Below are 17,535 nucleotides of genomic sequence, written 5' to 3' on the forward strand. Positions count from 1 at the left end.
GAAATGGTCAACTCATCTTTCAACTTATGCAAGCTAGTATGTCATCAGTTTTGCTTTATGGCATGTACCAACTTTATGTCATGTCAGTCATGACTTTTTCTACCTTTTAGTAGCGAGAGCTTCTTGGTCAACTTAGGAATCTTGCGGGAGAAGCTTCGAGCTTCCCTGTCTAGCAGCTTGTGCTAACTTCTTCCATGCTCCTAAGATTCCTCAGTTTATAAGCCTTAGTTTATGAGCGGGTAAGGGTATCCACGTCATCAACACCAATTGTGGTAGTAAATTACGCATAGTTCCAAAAAATCTGACTATGCCTTATGGTTATAAAAACTTAATTTTCAGGAAGATTCTAAAAAGTACCTTGAAAACAAATAATGTTAACTTGAAATATGAAGAACAACAATATGTTACAATTCTTGCTACACTTAAAAAAAGAAGCAGATTTCATAAAAAATTGCAGTTATTTGGAACTAATTAAAAGCCTATTTGTTTAATATAACTTTTGTTTACTTCTTTAAAAAGGTTTTAGCAACATTTGTGCTTTGTAGAAAAATCTTCATTTAGGGAAAATTGCATATCATAACTATCTAATAGTTTATGTTAATTAAGATGAAGGTACAAATGAGATTGGAGTGTGACCTATTTTGTGAAAAAAAAAGGAATTGAAGTCTACCTACTCTACTAAAGGAGGGATGAGATCGGTGCTGATCATGAGTTTTCCAGATTCCGAATTTCTAAAAAAAATTGGTACCGGTACCGAAGCTCGTTCTGTACCGGTATCATAGGCAAAAATTAAGTAAATTGTACCAGTACCGATCCCGAATATCCCTATCATGATTTTCTTAAAATCTTGTTACCGGTACCGAAATGCTCATTTGATATCCAGATTTGATTACATAAACTGAAAAGATACCGGCTGTTGGTAGTAAAGTATGTATAGTTTCATAATTGCTAATTATGCCTTAGGAAGATTTTAAAAAATACCATGAGATCAAATAATGTTAATTTGAAATCTAAAACTTTCTACCTAATATTATAATGGTACGCAGACTATTAAACGAAATCATAACCATAAAAAATCACATACCTTTAAATCTGAGAGCAGCAACAGCAACCTAGATCAGGAGCGCACTCAAACCAAACAGTACACGTCTATAATACACCAACAAACAAAACCACATTAGCCATCATCACAACAATAGTGCAAACGAAAAACTTAAATAGTAAACAAAGCAAAACATAGACATAAATACACCCCACACACATATAAACATATCACTTTGTTGGTGAGCAATCATAGGTTTTATTATATATAATATTAAAACAGCATACAATTCAATTCCATCAGTTAAAATTCAACATAATGTAAATACATGAAATAAATGAAAATTTTCCTTTGAAAATAAGCCAGTCAACTAAGGAGCGTAGGTTCGCCATATAGACCATACCACTTTGCGTACTCGTCACCAATCCAACACAAATATAAACACATAGTCCATATAGCACTTAACAAATATAAACAGATATGTGGAACATCAAAGCTAATGATATTCTGTGAATTGAATGAAGCTTGTAATTGAATAGAAGTACATGCTACACCCAAAATAATAAAATATTTAAAACGGTGCTACAAAATACTCACCGCTTACAAGCGACAAATAAAATAACAAGAAAATGAATTTAAGCGGAAGGACTTGATTTGAATAAACAAGAAACCCTAAGTCAAAAGGAATAATTTAGATTTTAGAAAGTACAATAGACAACGAATATGGAATATTAAGGTTCAGTTCGTTAATCGGGGTTTTCGTATACAAAGCTAATTTACAAAAATATTGATGTGAAAAAAATCATATATATTAATAAACTTTACTTACAAAATTTAAGTTACAATAATTATTAATTAATTTTAACCGCTACAAGATAAAAAGGATATTTTTCTACAACAAATTTCATAAGAAATGTGTTGAAAAGCCCACTTTCTAACAATCTATATATATATATATACACACTAGCTTTTAGCCCGCGTGTTACGGGGGTTTATTTAGTTTTTTTTTCAATATTATTTTGAATATATAATTTTCTATATTAATTTAATTAATCAGCATGCACTATGATTGTCGCTTTTAATCATTTTGATTGTAGTTTTTTTTTTCAACTGAGATGGCTATATTTATTGTTGAGATAAAGTTAAATTTCAAGTATACATTAATGAGTTGGAATAAACTAACTAAATCAAGAATTTTTATTTCATTAGACCAATGGCCTTAGTTAATCCTATAATTCATATCAAGATAAAATACTCTTTTAGCTTAAATTTTGATCATTGCTTTATTTTTATGTTACTATTATAAGTATTCGTTTTTATATGTCACTTGATCATATCAATTATTAATTTTTTATGATATTTGAGGTATAGATCACTTTTAATTTTCATTGTTTTTTAGTTTTTTTTTTAAATGTGTAGGGTTTTCGATTATAACGTGTTTAGTTTTCAACTTAGGTATAAACTTTGATGTAAAGATTCAACTTATCTTATTCATAATGCTACATTGAAAACCAGGTGGAAGAAAATCATTGTCAAAAACACCATGGAATAAATTTACTATTTGTATGATTGCGGACTTTCGTTTGCTGTTCAAAATACTACATGATTTTATAAATTTGAGGGAAAACTTTCATTTTTTGAAGAAATACAAAAAACGAATTTTATACCCTCTGGAATCTCTCTTGTTGCATTCTGTTGTAACTCTCCACCAAATCATCAGCAAAGTTTAACTTACAATATCCATATCTAGTAATCTAAAGGTAAATAAGTATGTAGTCCAAATCATCTACAACATTAAAATTCAACATCTTTTGGAAATAAGAACGAAAAATGCATGGAATAACCTGAACATTAAATAGTTATACCTTTTCACCAAGAGCACATTCGTTAAGTTGTATTTCAGTCAAGACCAACAATGCCCCCATGGTTCCCATATATATCAAAAAAGCTCATGTTGAGGTTTAATATTACCTGGACATAAAAAATCAAAACGTGAAATAACTAATATTGTAAACAGATTAACCAACCTGGATCCATTAAAATCAAAATTGATTACAAATCTAGTTTCCAGTCAAGTGTTGAACAGAAACCGAATTCTTTAGCTCCTTTATAGTTCGGTTGCAGTTCAAAATATGTGTTTCTGGTTGGAACCGAATAACAAATAATGAATCTTCAGATTATGTTTACTAAATTCCAATAACAGTTTTAACTAAGTTTTACTTTTGGGTACAGTCTTAAGCCCAAAGAGTTAGTTATGTGGTTTATGGTGATGTGGCGTGTTTTTTGAATTCTATTGATTTGTTTTAGGTGATCCACTTTCATACTGATTAAACGAAAAATTGAACTACGGTGGAGCCGTTTAAATCAAATGAAAATACAATTTCGGTTTTCGTAATCTGGTTTATAGTTCGCTTCGATTCTAAATATGGGAATCTAGTTCAAACTGAATTACAAATAATGATTTTCAAAGCTTGTTCTTCATTAAAATCCAATATTGATATTAACCCGCTTTCATTTTTTGAGGGTATCGTTTTCGATTAAAGGATAACATAAATGAGCGATATAAGTTACGATAAGTACCTTAGTGTGATGCTTGCTAAGATGTCATGATTTAGCTCCATCTCAAACACAGCCTCTATCCAATCATTTAGCTAATGCTTTCCAAACTAAATTCAAAGTGTCACTAAAAAAGAACTTAATAAGAAAATCTCCTAACTGATTAGGACAACGAAATCAAAACAAATAACATCCTTGGAGAAAATCAAATACCTAAAATCCAAAAACAAATATATAATAGCCAACAAATATCACAAAAGTTACCTATGACCGCACACATTATGAAGCCTGTCAAGCAAAACACCTGCAAAACTAAATAACCAAAAGAAAACAACCAATGCAATGTCAAAAACTCATATAATTTTAGTAGCATTACATCTTGAGAGTTCATGAATCACTTAAAAGATAGAACAGGGTGTAACCTGAACATTGGCCTCCATAGCAAGATTCTCATATAATCCACATTTCACCATAGCTCTTAACTGTCCATCAGTCAAGATCCTTCCAAAAAGCATTACCTTTGACAAACAAATAATGAAATAAACACTTTTAAAAATAATAAATGATCAATAAACTAAAGAAAATGATTAAATTATATAAACTCAAAAACTACTCTAACGTGTACATGTGACATAGAGAGAACAATTCATGTGAAACCAATAAATAACCATATTTCAAAAAATATATACATGTGTTGTTTAAAATTTCTTATCAAATTTGCCCCTCTCAAAAGTTTTGACTTTCGATACTCAAAAGTTCTTATCAAATAGCTTTTAGCCAGCGTGATATGCAGGTATATTTTTAAACACATAAATAACAATTTTTTAAACGTTCAAAATCTGCTATTTTTTATGGCCCGTTTGATTTCATACCATGCCCATTTGTTTTATCACTTATATTATTAAACCTTTTTTAAGAGATATTTTCAAAAATGAGTATAGGAGCAAAAGTCCCTGTGAAATTGTGGTGTTTGACCATAAACTGATGAATCGTAACATTGAAAGGCTGCTAAACTTGGTCGCGGCTAAAAACACTCCTACAAAAATGTTGAAAGACTACTAAAAGACATGTTTAATCCATTTACTAAAGGAAAAAGATTTTCTATATTGACTTTTCATGTCAAATTTAAAAATAAATTAATTACTTATTTGACCCTAAAAGTCAAACAATCAACATTAAACTTTATCCAAACATTAAGTAGTATAGGACCATTATATTAAAATTTATAAGAAATGATAACATACTTGAATCAAACATGGAAAGAACGCTTTTAAATTTCCATGTGACATAGTGCTTCACAATATGCTATTTATGAAAGTAAGATAGAAAGTACAAAGGTATAAGAGCCATAGAAGATTCGAAACAATACTTCGCGCGTCTTCTAGAAGAGAATTTGTGATTGCATGATCGATTTCTTCCCTATCAAAGTCCGATAACGGGTCCTACGTTTATAACAAACATTGAAGTATGAACATTAAAATAATCAAATTATTGCAAGAATATCATACCTCTGTTGTTTGAGGATACTTTTGATATCTCCTATGATGTTCTCCAAATTTATTGCTTGAACCGAATCCTTTTAGAATCTTGGTTAACCAGCCCATGAATCTTTTGAATCATTTTCTGCAAATGAAATTTACAATTTTCAATCACTAACAAAATCATATTTTTCAGGCAATTGATCATAAATTTATTACATATGGAAGAACATGGAAATTCAATGATTAATAAGGCATGATTGGTTTCAACTTCTACCAACCAATCAATAACATAAAAAAAGGATTGCAGAAACTCATTAGAATTCATAAAAAACATTAATTAATCTTCAAAAACTCAGAATTTGCAGAAAAAGCTAACTTTAAAGAAACTCAAAAATTAGACAAACCATGAACACATTCACATTTAAAACTCATAGAATTTGCAGCAAGGTGCACTTAAGTAGTTAAGTGAATAACATTACTTACATGAAAAATAGTATTATTAGTTTCTAACAAATACTTTTTAAATTCATCTGGATCTACGGTTTCTATAATCTCCATCCCCATTTTGTCCAATCGGTCCATGTTTTTTTGTCATAACGCATGTAGTTAAACCTACATATAACTGTAACAATAATGTTAATGAAATCTTCTAAGATGAATTAACTAAGAGAGAATTCTCTCAAAAGTTGAAAGCGTACACGCCACATTACAACATTATGCAAATGATTATGACACTTATAAAACATAGTCTTCCAAGATTGGGCACATGCACATCTATATTTACCTCCATATCTACCAACAACATATAACAAAGAATCTCTTGAACATCTAACATTATCTTTTTAAAAATCTCAAATCCAATAATACTATTGTTTTGTATGTGAATAAAGCTCACTAATTCTAAAGTATCTTCAATCTTGTGAAATCATAATCACAAACACTACATAAACTAACATAACAAATAAATCAAAATAATTACTGGAATACACAAATCCAAACTTAGGGTTAACACAAAGTAACCACCTTGAAGACAGCGGCGCCGACGCTGGATTCGGAAGAAGTGATGGAAGATCAGATGAACCGAAAGCCAACGAATCAAAGCAATTAACCTGATTCCACAAATATTAGGATCAACCTGAATAAACCCCAAAAACCTACAAAGCAAAACTTTATTATTAATAGATAAGAGATTTAGCATTGACCTGAATAAAGCCCTAGCAGTTACAAATCTGGCAGGATGCGAAAAAAATCGTGGTCGAGTTAGAAGCGGATGCAGACGGCAACTAATTTCGAGTTGGAGTAAAAAAGAAAACGGGATTGATTAGAAGGGAGAAGGAAGAAAATACAGTGAATGATTGCAAGATATCGCGTGGTGACATGACGGGGAGAAAACAGTTGGTTACAAATTCAGAGAAGGGTTATGGTATCCGGGTATGGTTACCCATTTGACCCGCGAATTTTATAAAACGGGCTAAATCGATGGGATCAGGTAATCTGGTGGCTTTACAAGGGGTGGGGAGCGACGTGAGATAGGATTTTATGGTAGGCATTTATATAGATAGTTAGATATATATATATATATATTATAAACAAATGAATTTTATTGAACAAACTCTATTGTTTCCATATATAACAATCACTTCTATGATTTTCTTAACAACTAAATAATTCAAAAATTAATCAATAGCCCACAATTAATTCACATACTAAGATATTTAAATCAACTATAAACTAATTTTTAGCTAAAACCAACAATTTTAATATTCAAATTTAATTTTCAAACTTAAACCGAAACTAACACAATGAATGTTCAATTTTAATATTCATTTTTAGACCAAAATTAACAACATAATTAATTCATATCCTTACTGAATGCATCTACTTTAAATCTAAATAATCTAAAAGTATTAGATGTCCAATTTTTAAAATTTCAAATTTCCACTACTAATTGACATCATCTTAATACTTCGAAAACCATTTAAACAATCATTTCTATAAATTCGGTATTCCATATTCATTTGTTTATATCATTATTTTCACTCTTTTGAAGTTGTTATAACTTATAACTACGACTTTGTATTCAAATTTCTATCGTTCGTAATTGTTTGTAAGTGAAATTCACATATTAATTTAATTAAGTTATCCTTATTTGGTCTTTTGGTTGTTATGCAGGCAGGTTAGCTTGGGAATTAGATGTATGCAAACTGGTTAGGTGAATGATTCATGTTAAAATTTCCGTATTGTCAGTTCTACTTAAATATATTTCTTTTGTTCTTATTGTTGATGTACATTGAATGAAACTTAATTATTTGAATTGTTGGTATTATTTGCAGTTTATCTTATATGTTGCACACATCTTGCTGCTACTTAGGTAGGTCAAATCATGAAGTTTGACGACCATTCAGAGACTAGCTCGAGTCATGGTAGGACCTCACCAAATGCGTGTTCTGATTGATGTAAGATTTCTTGAAATTCATATTTACAGTTTTATTTTCATATGTTAAGAGCTCTCTCTATTCATATTTACAGTTTAAGGACCACTTGGATACTAACTCTAGCCATGGTAGGACTAGGTCACAAAAGTTCCTCCTGCTCCTTCCAAGATTCAATAGACATGTTCAAGGTTTTAAGATATGCGAAAATATTGTTGATTTATTTCCTTAACGAAATTGTTATGATAGTTATTCTGATTACATCCGTTGATAATTCTTACTAATTTTTTTTACAGTTCAGTGTATCTAACATTAATTTATTTTTAGTAATTTCAATTTATGGCCGCCCAACTTGGTAGATTGGCTAAATGCATGGAAAAAGTATTTGATGGAGATTAGGTTGATTATGTTTGTTTTGGTCACTACGAATGTATTTTAGTTGTTAATTTTCTATCATTTTTATTTTATTTTATATAGCTTAAGACAATTCATGTAAATTAATTCATTTTTATATGAACAACAATCTTTATTTTCTGTGTTAAAATATTTGAATCTTATCTTGAAAGTTTTAACAATTAGTTATTGAACTTCCAAAAAAATAGAACATTTTTTTTATAATAATACTAGCCTTTGAACCCGTGTATTACACGGGATTTGTCAAATGGCAAAACTATATAAGTTTTGTTATTTGAAAAAAAAACAAAATTAAAGTTAAAAAAAATAAATAAATCAGGTATGATATTTTAATTGTGATTCTTAAAATATTTCTCATGATTGAAATTATGTGTAGCTTAGCATCTACCTATACTATTAAAACAATAGAGTTATTGGACACATGTCATTTTATTATTGGTCCAACCCTATTATTTTCATATATAACAAACACTTTTTTGATTTTCTTAATAATTAAATAATTCAAAAACAAATTTATTTAATCAGGACCCATTTATGTTATTTGATTACCCGATATCCGATTAAAAACATTAATCAACTAACGTTTACTTTACCCTAATTCACTCTCGCTTCCTTCACAGCGCTCAGTTCGTCCGTCCCTTTCTCCGAAATTTCCTTCAATTAAACTTTGATTGGTAATCAAGATTGGTAGTTAAGATTCATAATCAACAAGGTAACTCTATTATATATGTCTATTCTAATGTTCTAATTCTTTCCATCGATTTTATTTCAATTCCATATTTATGTTTTATGGTAGTAATTATTTTGATTTCGCTGATTGATTAAATGATACCATCTTAGCTTGTATCAATTATTCGTCTAGCAACTATAATTGCTTAATATAATTGGTTTTAGATGATATGTTTTCGACAGATTTATGCTTTTATTCCATTGTTTGTTAATGATTCTGTTAATCGAAAAGTTTGAATTCGATTTAGGGTTTTATTTAGGTTTACAACAATGCAGTTTTTCAATCGAATAGGTGGCTTTTCTACAAAATCTTTATCTATGCTTAAAATTAAATTAAGTTTAATCTATTTGTTTGTTTGCCCTTAATTGAGGTTTTTTTACCACTTTCATCTATATATCTAGATGATTATGTTTATTTATCATTAGTTGATTATGTCTTGGTTTATGTAGTATTTGAGGAACAAATTCATATACAATTGTGAATAATAAGCTCTTTAAGTCTAGGGGCGCATCACCATTGTAGCTTTTGGTTGAAAAGGTATCTAATTGCACAATGTTATTATTCAATAATCATTTTAACAAGAATCTTCCATGTTTGTTAATTAATGTTTATAATTTGCATTTGCCACTATTTTGAGATACTTAGAGAAGTAGCCACTCTTTTTTTAATTGCAGCACCAACATGTTATACGTTACTATCATGTAGTTACCTCTAGTTTTCGTTTTTCATGTTGAAAATATATATTAGAGGTTGCAATACTGGTAACCTTTTGTTACAGTTCTGGTCACATTTCGAATTTCATGAACATAAAAATTAGACATATTATTAACTGCTTTATTAACAACTATTTTTAATAAATCAATCAATCAATTTATAAAATTGCTTAATTAGTAACTTTCAATTTATAAAACTGCTTGACTGTGTTTATAAGAAGTCAATGAATTAGACATATGTTTGACTGTGTTTTCTCTTTTTCCTAATTTAGACCTAACAAGCCGAATCTTTTAACTAAGATCAATCAATTTGTAAAACTGTTTTGACATTTCTATACTAATAAATTTTATAGTATTGTTTGCTGAACAAACTCAAATCTTTTAATTTAGTATGGTCAACGTAAAATTTATATCAGGCAATCAATGTATTATAAATTCCAAATTTTAGTCACCCATTTCTAGCTATATAAATTACCCGATACTCATCCGTTTTGCACACGACAAATCATGTGCAACCTACAGTTCGTCATTTGTTTACATTCAACCTTTGTAAGCGGTGTAATTCTTAATTAGTTTATCATACATTTAATTAAGTATTTTGTGTTTTATTTGTATTTAAATTATGTGCTAATTATTTGTAAAAACTGTTATAATTTCACAAACAGCCGAATGGAGAAACACAATATAACAATGTTGAATGAGCCGGCAGTTCTTAAGAATAGTTGTGTTATATAGGTGCATATTCTAAAGAATGGACCACTAAAATTGTTTTTGTTACTACATGGTTTATTATGTTTGGTGTTGTCTTTTGAGTTTGTAAGGTAATGAGTCGTTTTTTTTCTTATTGAAAGTGCACTCTATCAATAACAGGTTGTTTTAAAATATGTTAGTTGAATGTAAAGCATCATCTACCTTACCCATTGTAGATAATCAAAATAGTGAGTTAAACTCAAAATCAAACTGCATAATAATCAAAAATGGAAACACAAGTGTATTATTTAAATTGAAGACCAAATGAGGGTGATAATTATGTGTGTAGGAAGTTGAGGCACTGTATTTAATTGAATTGTGTTAGTTTCTTTTCCAAAAGAAAGAGAAGAGATTTATGTGCTCACGGAAAATTTGGTAATTTGTTGTTTAGGATACAAAAGGCTGCTATTTATAACTTGGTGATGATATGTTGGTTATTTTTCCCTTTAAACCACCATGGATGAGAAGAAAGTTATGGGAAAAACTGGTTAAGATTTGGAATACTCGCGAATGGAAATTAAAAATTAGTAGAAACAAAGATAATAGAAAGAAATCGATCGGGGCAAACATAGTCTTGGATCACAAACCTTTGTGAGTGTCAACCTAAAAGCGGTAAAAAACGTTATCATCCCTCTTTTAGTGCATATACGGGTATACCATTTTTCACTAACTCCTAAATATTACTTTGTAGGCTAAGATATACTCGGATGTGATTTTGCGTTTTCTGAGATGTGGATGTAATTGCATTGCATACAAGGAAGGTGACCACCGGAAAAAATGGCAGCGTACTAGTACAGTATTGGAAGACTCCGATTTGGAAGAGAACGCTTTAAAACAGGATTTACAAGAGAACTCTTAACAACAGACGAAGTGGGTCGACGATAGGTCATATGACTTTGGGTAACTTCGCATCCAACATATACTTATCCGGTTGATATCTCAAATCAGTTTCACAAACCTGTTTCTATTAACCTATTTGACAAACCAGTTTCTTTATACCTATTTCACAAACTATAGATTTGAGTCATATTTAATATACTTGTGTTTTAAATTTGCTTCTGGTTTAGAAATGCTTAATTATGTATCTATTTATGAGAAAACAAAGGTGTATATGGTACTTTTGTTTTAATTTTGCTTATGCTTATAATACATTATATTGATATGCTTATTGTATATATTTATGAGAAAACAAAGTTGTATATGATACTTCTGTTTCAAATTTGAATCAAATTTGAATCTACTTATAATACGGTATATTGATGACATGCTTCTGGTATAGATATGATTCATTGCGTTCGTACTTTATAAGCTGCAAAGACAAGACAGTAAAAGCAAGGTTATGTAATAACCTTTTAATTTATAAAAGAATCAAGAGGTTATAAATTATAATGTTAATTATTCATTAAGTTAACTAATAAATTTACTGTTTTCACCTTTGTGTGACCTCCCCATCGAATCTAGCAAGAGTTGGCATGTATTTAGAAGACTTTGTTTTTTTACATATTGCCAACTTTATGTAGCTTCATCAAGAGTGAAGACGGTTTTAAAATGCTTATTTTTTATAAAGAAAGTAAATTTATAAATAAAACAACAAATGCTGGTTATTAGTAAATATTTGGTAGTTTATGAAGTTTATCTTTTAAAGTTGTAAATTTGCTTTGTAAGCATTCCACCAATGTTTCATAACCGGATCGGACATCGAACCGGCTGCTTTACTGATTCACTGGTTGGACCGGTTGGATCGGTTGAACCGGATTCAAGAACCGGACAACATTATAATTAGTTAAAAAGTTAAATATAAAAACTTTTAATAAAAAATAGTTTAGTTTATTCAAACAACGTTCATAAAATAGTTTAGTACATTATTATTTACAACCAAATATCATATTGTCGTAAAAAAAAAACATATTACAACTTATGTTGTCATTTTAAATTACATGTGATTGTTGGACGATTTCAATATTTCCACCCATGTCGTACACGGGTCAATAACCTAGTTTTCCAACGAAAAAGTTGTGATGGAAAACACATGCTTGTAAAACATTTACAACCGTTTTCCAACAACTTTTCTTACAAAATTGCTACAAAAATATATCGTTGCAAACTTCCTACAAGTTTCCTCCAAAAACAATTTTATAATTTCCAACAACATTCCAACAAAATTTTTCCAACAAATTCTAATAAAACTTTCCCATCAAATCATGTATTATAATTTGCAACAAAATTCCAACATAAACACAAAATTAAACAAAAAAAATTCAATTTTTTTTTTAAATTTGAAATATGCAGAATAATTCAAAAAAAAAAAAAATCGAAAATGTGTTGAAAGAAATCCAATATAAACATGTTTTAGAAAACACACACTACGATAACCTAAACTCAAGTTTTAACATGAATTATTATATATAATAAATAAGGAGTTTGGTGCCGCAAAGTCCCGATTGGGCCACTTTGCGGCACCCTATTGGTAGTATTTTTTTTGTTTTAGTTTCGGTCGTACTGAGAACCTACCGAATGTGAATTTTGTTTTTGTTCTTTTTTTATTATTTTGTTTAGTTACGGTATTGTGCCGAACGTGACGAAAACCGACCGAATTTGCGTAGACTCACCATGTTTTGTTTTAGTTCTAGTACTGTAATGAATGCCGACCGAATGCTTATTTTTGGTTTTTTAGTTCTGGTACCATAAAGAACATGACGAAAACCGATTGCCGATCGAATGCTGATTTTTGTTTTTTAGTCCCGGTATCGTAACGACATGACGAAAAACGACTGAATTCGCGTAAACTCAACCACCTCAGCGCCCGGGATCGATAATGGTCTGGTTTTACAAGTGCTCGAGTTTTATCAATCGACGCTACTCCATTGGGCCACCCTAATTTTTATATTTTTTTTGTTTTTTTCCTTAGTACCGATACAATAACGCACGTAACTGAAACCAACTGAATTTACGTCGACTTACCGTATCAACGCTTTTGTTTTACCACCGTCCATGTTTTACCGACCTGAACGCACCGGGAAAAACACTAGTTAAATACAAGTACGATAACTAAATTACAATTAAGTGCCGAGACTATTTAATTTTCTTATAATGTCTTCTATTTTGTATTCGTTGATCCCTTTCTTCACACACAAACGACTAATGTTGCTCCCTTTTTTCTCGGACCTAAACATTTGTTAAAAGACATAATTAATATATAATAGATAGACAAAAAACATGAATAAACTGTTACTGGAAACTTATTTGTAACAACTTCAGGGATAGTTGTACACCGTGAGCCTTTTGAAGAAGTTCTAAGTCGGCAGTCTCCACAACAGCACATTACGTAACATTTATTAATTTTCAAACCTGAAAAACCAACCCATTTTAAATTTTCAGTTTTGTTTTATTTTTATATGTAATGTTATTACTTAATCTCAAGTTTCGTTTCATGTATTTAATGTGACATTCGTCAATTTTGAACTTACTCGTAATTCACCTTTAAATCATGAGATCATTTCTTCGCAATTATATTTTTTATCACCCTTGTAGTATTGCATGCTCAAGTAAACATTCATAATCAAGATCATATATTCATGTACATGTCATGAAAAAATTTACTTGAATTATTCTTGAACTACTACTACTACTTTTATTATTATTATCATCGTCATCGTCATCGTCATCATCATCTTCTTTTTCTTCTTCGTCGTCGTCATCTTCATCATCATCATCGTCGCCGTCATCGTCATCATCATCATCATCATCGTCGCCGTCATCGTCGCCGTCATCGTCATCATCGTCGTCGTCATCTTCGTCGTCGCCATCATCATCATCATCATCATCGTCGTCGTCATCATCATCGTCGTTGTCCTCGTACTGGTCGTTGTTGTTGGGTTTTAACAAGATTAACAAAGTCATATAATCCCATTTATATGAAAAACGCAGCGGATAAATAAGTTTTAAATGTTGTTAATTAGATGAATATAAAACCGATTTTACAAACAAAAACCCAAGCCTAGGATCCATATACGAAATTACATGCTTACCAATAAACAACCATAGGGTGTTTTAGCATACTACTTTCAAGATGCTAAGAAAAAATGAAGAGGATGGAGATTGAATGGCTAGTCTTCAAAGTAGAAGATTCTCAAGCTTGTATACCCACAAGCCACCAACAAACACACCCTTGATTTGCTAGGATTTACACTTAAAACTTCTTCTTTGTTCTTCCTTGAGTTTTGTTTGAAAATAGGAGAGAAAAGAGAGAGAGAGAGAGAGAGAGAGAGAGAGTTTGTTACTTATGTGTGAGAGAGAAACAAGAGATGCAACCAATGCACCACCACATGAACCAACCAACAAGCATGCATATTCTTGGAGAATATAAAACATTTAAGTGATGAGAGAGAGGAGGGTAAAGATGGGCGGCCCACTTTTCTCCCATCCAAACATTTCAAACTCTAATACAAAATGTTTTATATTGTCATACTTATGTTATATTTGTTACATATTATAAAATATAACATAACATAATGTAAGTAACATGCATTATGTTATTTAACCAACTTAACTAACATTATAAAATATCTTCTCTCAAAATATAAATTATCCATATAATTTATTTACTACACAAGTGTAAATATTTAGAAACACATTTTTTAAATTTTTTAAGTGCTGATATTTATTTTTAAGATCATATCTTAAAACAAATATCATGGGTGTTTGTTTAGCTTGTTATTGGATATGATCCGACTTGGATCATAACGTACTAGCCACATCAACTTTAACATGTGTCTTGGGCAGACCGAGTCCAACAATCTCTCACTTACACAAGATACATAGAAGATTGATGCAAGTAGCAAATATCGCCTAACAACGGTTTACTACCCCTAATACGAATGACGAAGTGACATTCAATAACATCATCCCCTTCAAGTCCCTTACTTGAAAATGATTTAGGTGAATCTATCATTTATCCTTTTGTCTCAGATGTCATGTCAAATCCAGAGACATAGAGTGATCATTATCTGTTGATTTAGCTTAGCAGGCCTTAGACATCTTACTCTCAATGAATAAGAGGGACAAATCCCCTTTTGACTACATACGTCTCTCACAATCACCTTGTACTACACTTGAGCTTAGCCTTATGTACTGTCACATTTTAGAGTAGCGAAGAACTAAGTCAAAGTAAAATACTTGGTGAATATCAAGACCCAATATGTATCTCAGGTCGGAGGATACTATGATATTCACCTTTACTTAAATTTTACTTATGATCAATCACAAAGATTCCATTTAGTAACATTTTAGGGCGGGTTAGTTCAATATTTATATCCCATAAATATCTACGAACCTTGGCAGCAACCCTTGCTCTATATTCATAACTTATGAATATCCACCAATCCAAGTTCATAATAGTCTTACCTTCATATTTGTTCCCATAAATCTGAACAACTACAGACATTTAAAATAATGAACTTATTCATGGATTTAAACATGCTAAATAGGAAGATTTCTGAAAATGTCATAACCATATGAGTGAGTCAAAATAACAATTGTTCCGATAACCAAATACAAAATAGATCAAATCCAATCACTAGAATATTGAAATCCTAAGGCGCAAGTATGACCCTCATGCTTCGGCCTTTCAAGGAGCTTCGTGAGTGGATCCGCAATGTTTTGATCAGTGTGAACTTCGCGAATACATATCTTTTCTTTTTCAACTTCATCCTTTATGTAGTTGAATCTCTGCCCAATGTGCCTCGTCTTTTGATGTGCACGGGATTGTCTGATATGAAAAATCACACCCTTGTTGTCACAAAAGATCTCTAGAGGGTCCTGAATGGTACGGAATACCCCTAGGTCAGCAATGAATTTCCTTATCCATGCAGCTTCTTGAGCTACCAATGAGGTGGCGATATATTCTGATTCAGTGGTGGACAATGCTACCACATCTTGTTTCACGCTCTTCCAAGAGACTGACCCACCGTTCATAACGAAAACATATCCCGATTGTGATCAAGAATCATCTCGATCAGTTTGGAAACTCACATCCATGTAACCCTTTACAAAGAGTTCCTCCTCACTAGAGCCATATATTAGAAACATATCATTAGTCCTTCTAAGGTATTTCAATATACTCTTAACCGCCATCCAATGGCTTCTTCCCGGATTTTGTTGGAATCTACTTGTCATGCTCAAAGCGCATGACACATCCGATCTAGTGCATATGATTGCATACATGATGGATCCTATAGTCGAAGTGTATGGGATTCCTTTCATTTTCTCTTGCTCATCCTTTGAGCTTGGAGATTGAGTCGCACTCAATATCGTTCCTCTTTGAATAGGTACCAAACCTTTCTTAGAGTTTTCCATATTAAACCTTTTCAAGATTTTATCTATGTATGCACTTTGGTTTAAACCTGTCAACCGCCTTGATCTGTCCCTATATATCTCTATTCCCAAAATATTGCCGCCTTCACCAAGATCCTTGATGGAAAAACAACTCCCAAGCAAGGCTTTTACACCTTCCATGGTTGGAATGTCATTTACAAATAGTAGTATGTCATCAACATACAATACTAAGAAAGTAATGATGCTCCCACTAGCTTTCTTATACACACAAGCCTCATCAGCGTTCTTGATAAATCCAAATTTATTAACCTCTTCATCAAAACGGAGATTCCAACTCCTAGATGCTTGTTTCAATCCATAGATTGATTTGTTTAACTTGCATACTTTATTAGGATGTTGTGGATCAACAAAACCTTCGGCTGAACCATATAGGCATCTTCCTCAAGATGTCCATTTAGAAAGGCGGTTTTGACATCCATTTGCTAAATCTTATAGTCATAATATGCGTCTATGGTAAATAATATCCTAATATACTTTAGCATTGCCACTAGCGAAAAGGTCTCATCATAATCAACCCCTTGAGTTTGAGTAAAACCTTTTGCTAAAAGTCTTGCTTTATAAGCATCCAAGTTTTCATGCATATAAGTTTTCTTCTTGAAAACCCACTTACTTCCAACCGGTTTGGAGTTAAGAGGTGGAACAACCAAATCCCATACTTGGTTGTCATGCATGGGTTGCATCTCATTCATGGCTCCAAGCCATTTGTCGCATTCAGATTGTATATTGCCTCATGGATGTGGTGGGTTAAACCGAATCTACCACATAACATCCATCCATGAAAAATTCATATCTTTCGGGTGGAACACTAATTCTACCAGATTTGCGAACATTTTGTGTGTCTTGATCAAACATTTGATCATTCTCAACAACCTATTGTTGATTGCTAGTATCAACCAAACGTGTATCGGCTTGTGGTTCTCGATCCTCCTCGAGTTCCACCGTTCTACTAGTTCCTTCCATAAGGAACATAGTTTCCAGACACTCGGCCTTTCGAGCAATAAACACATTTTGCTCAGTTGGGTTG

The 17,535-nt window shown here is 31.4% G+C and overlaps 1 long non-coding RNA gene across 4 annotated transcripts; it reads right to left on the minus strand.

Annotated features, from left to right (window-relative positions):
- Positions 1 to 2,618: 2,618 nt before the first annotated feature.
- Positions 2,619 to 6,431, minus strand: LOC143634843 (uncharacterized). 4 transcript variants are annotated; one of them, XR_013153939.1, is made up of 8 exons: positions 6,282 to 6,431; positions 6,103 to 6,188; positions 5,563 to 5,701; positions 5,107 to 5,221; positions 4,021 to 4,116; positions 3,863 to 3,910; positions 3,623 to 3,725; positions 2,619 to 3,013 (listed from the first exon to the last, which is right to left on the minus strand). It is a non-coding gene; the product is annotated as an uncharacterized LOC143634843 (long non-coding RNA). The 4 variants fall into 4 exon arrangements; XR_013153940.1 differs by adding an exon at positions 4,968 to 5,040 and having other exon boundaries at positions 3,623 to 3,910; XR_013153938.1 differs by having other exon boundaries at positions 3,623 to 3,910.
- Between the last annotated feature and the right edge of the window lie 11,104 nt (positions 6,432 to 17,535).

Source organism: Bidens hawaiensis, unplaced genomic scaffold (assembly GCF_021521415.1).
Source record: "Bidens hawaiensis isolate Kalapana, Puna unplaced genomic scaffold, B.hawaiensis_p1.1 tig00007257_1, whole genome shotgun sequence".
NCBI classification, from domain to species: domain Eukaryota; kingdom Viridiplantae; phylum Streptophyta; class Magnoliopsida; order Asterales; family Asteraceae; genus Bidens; species Bidens hawaiensis.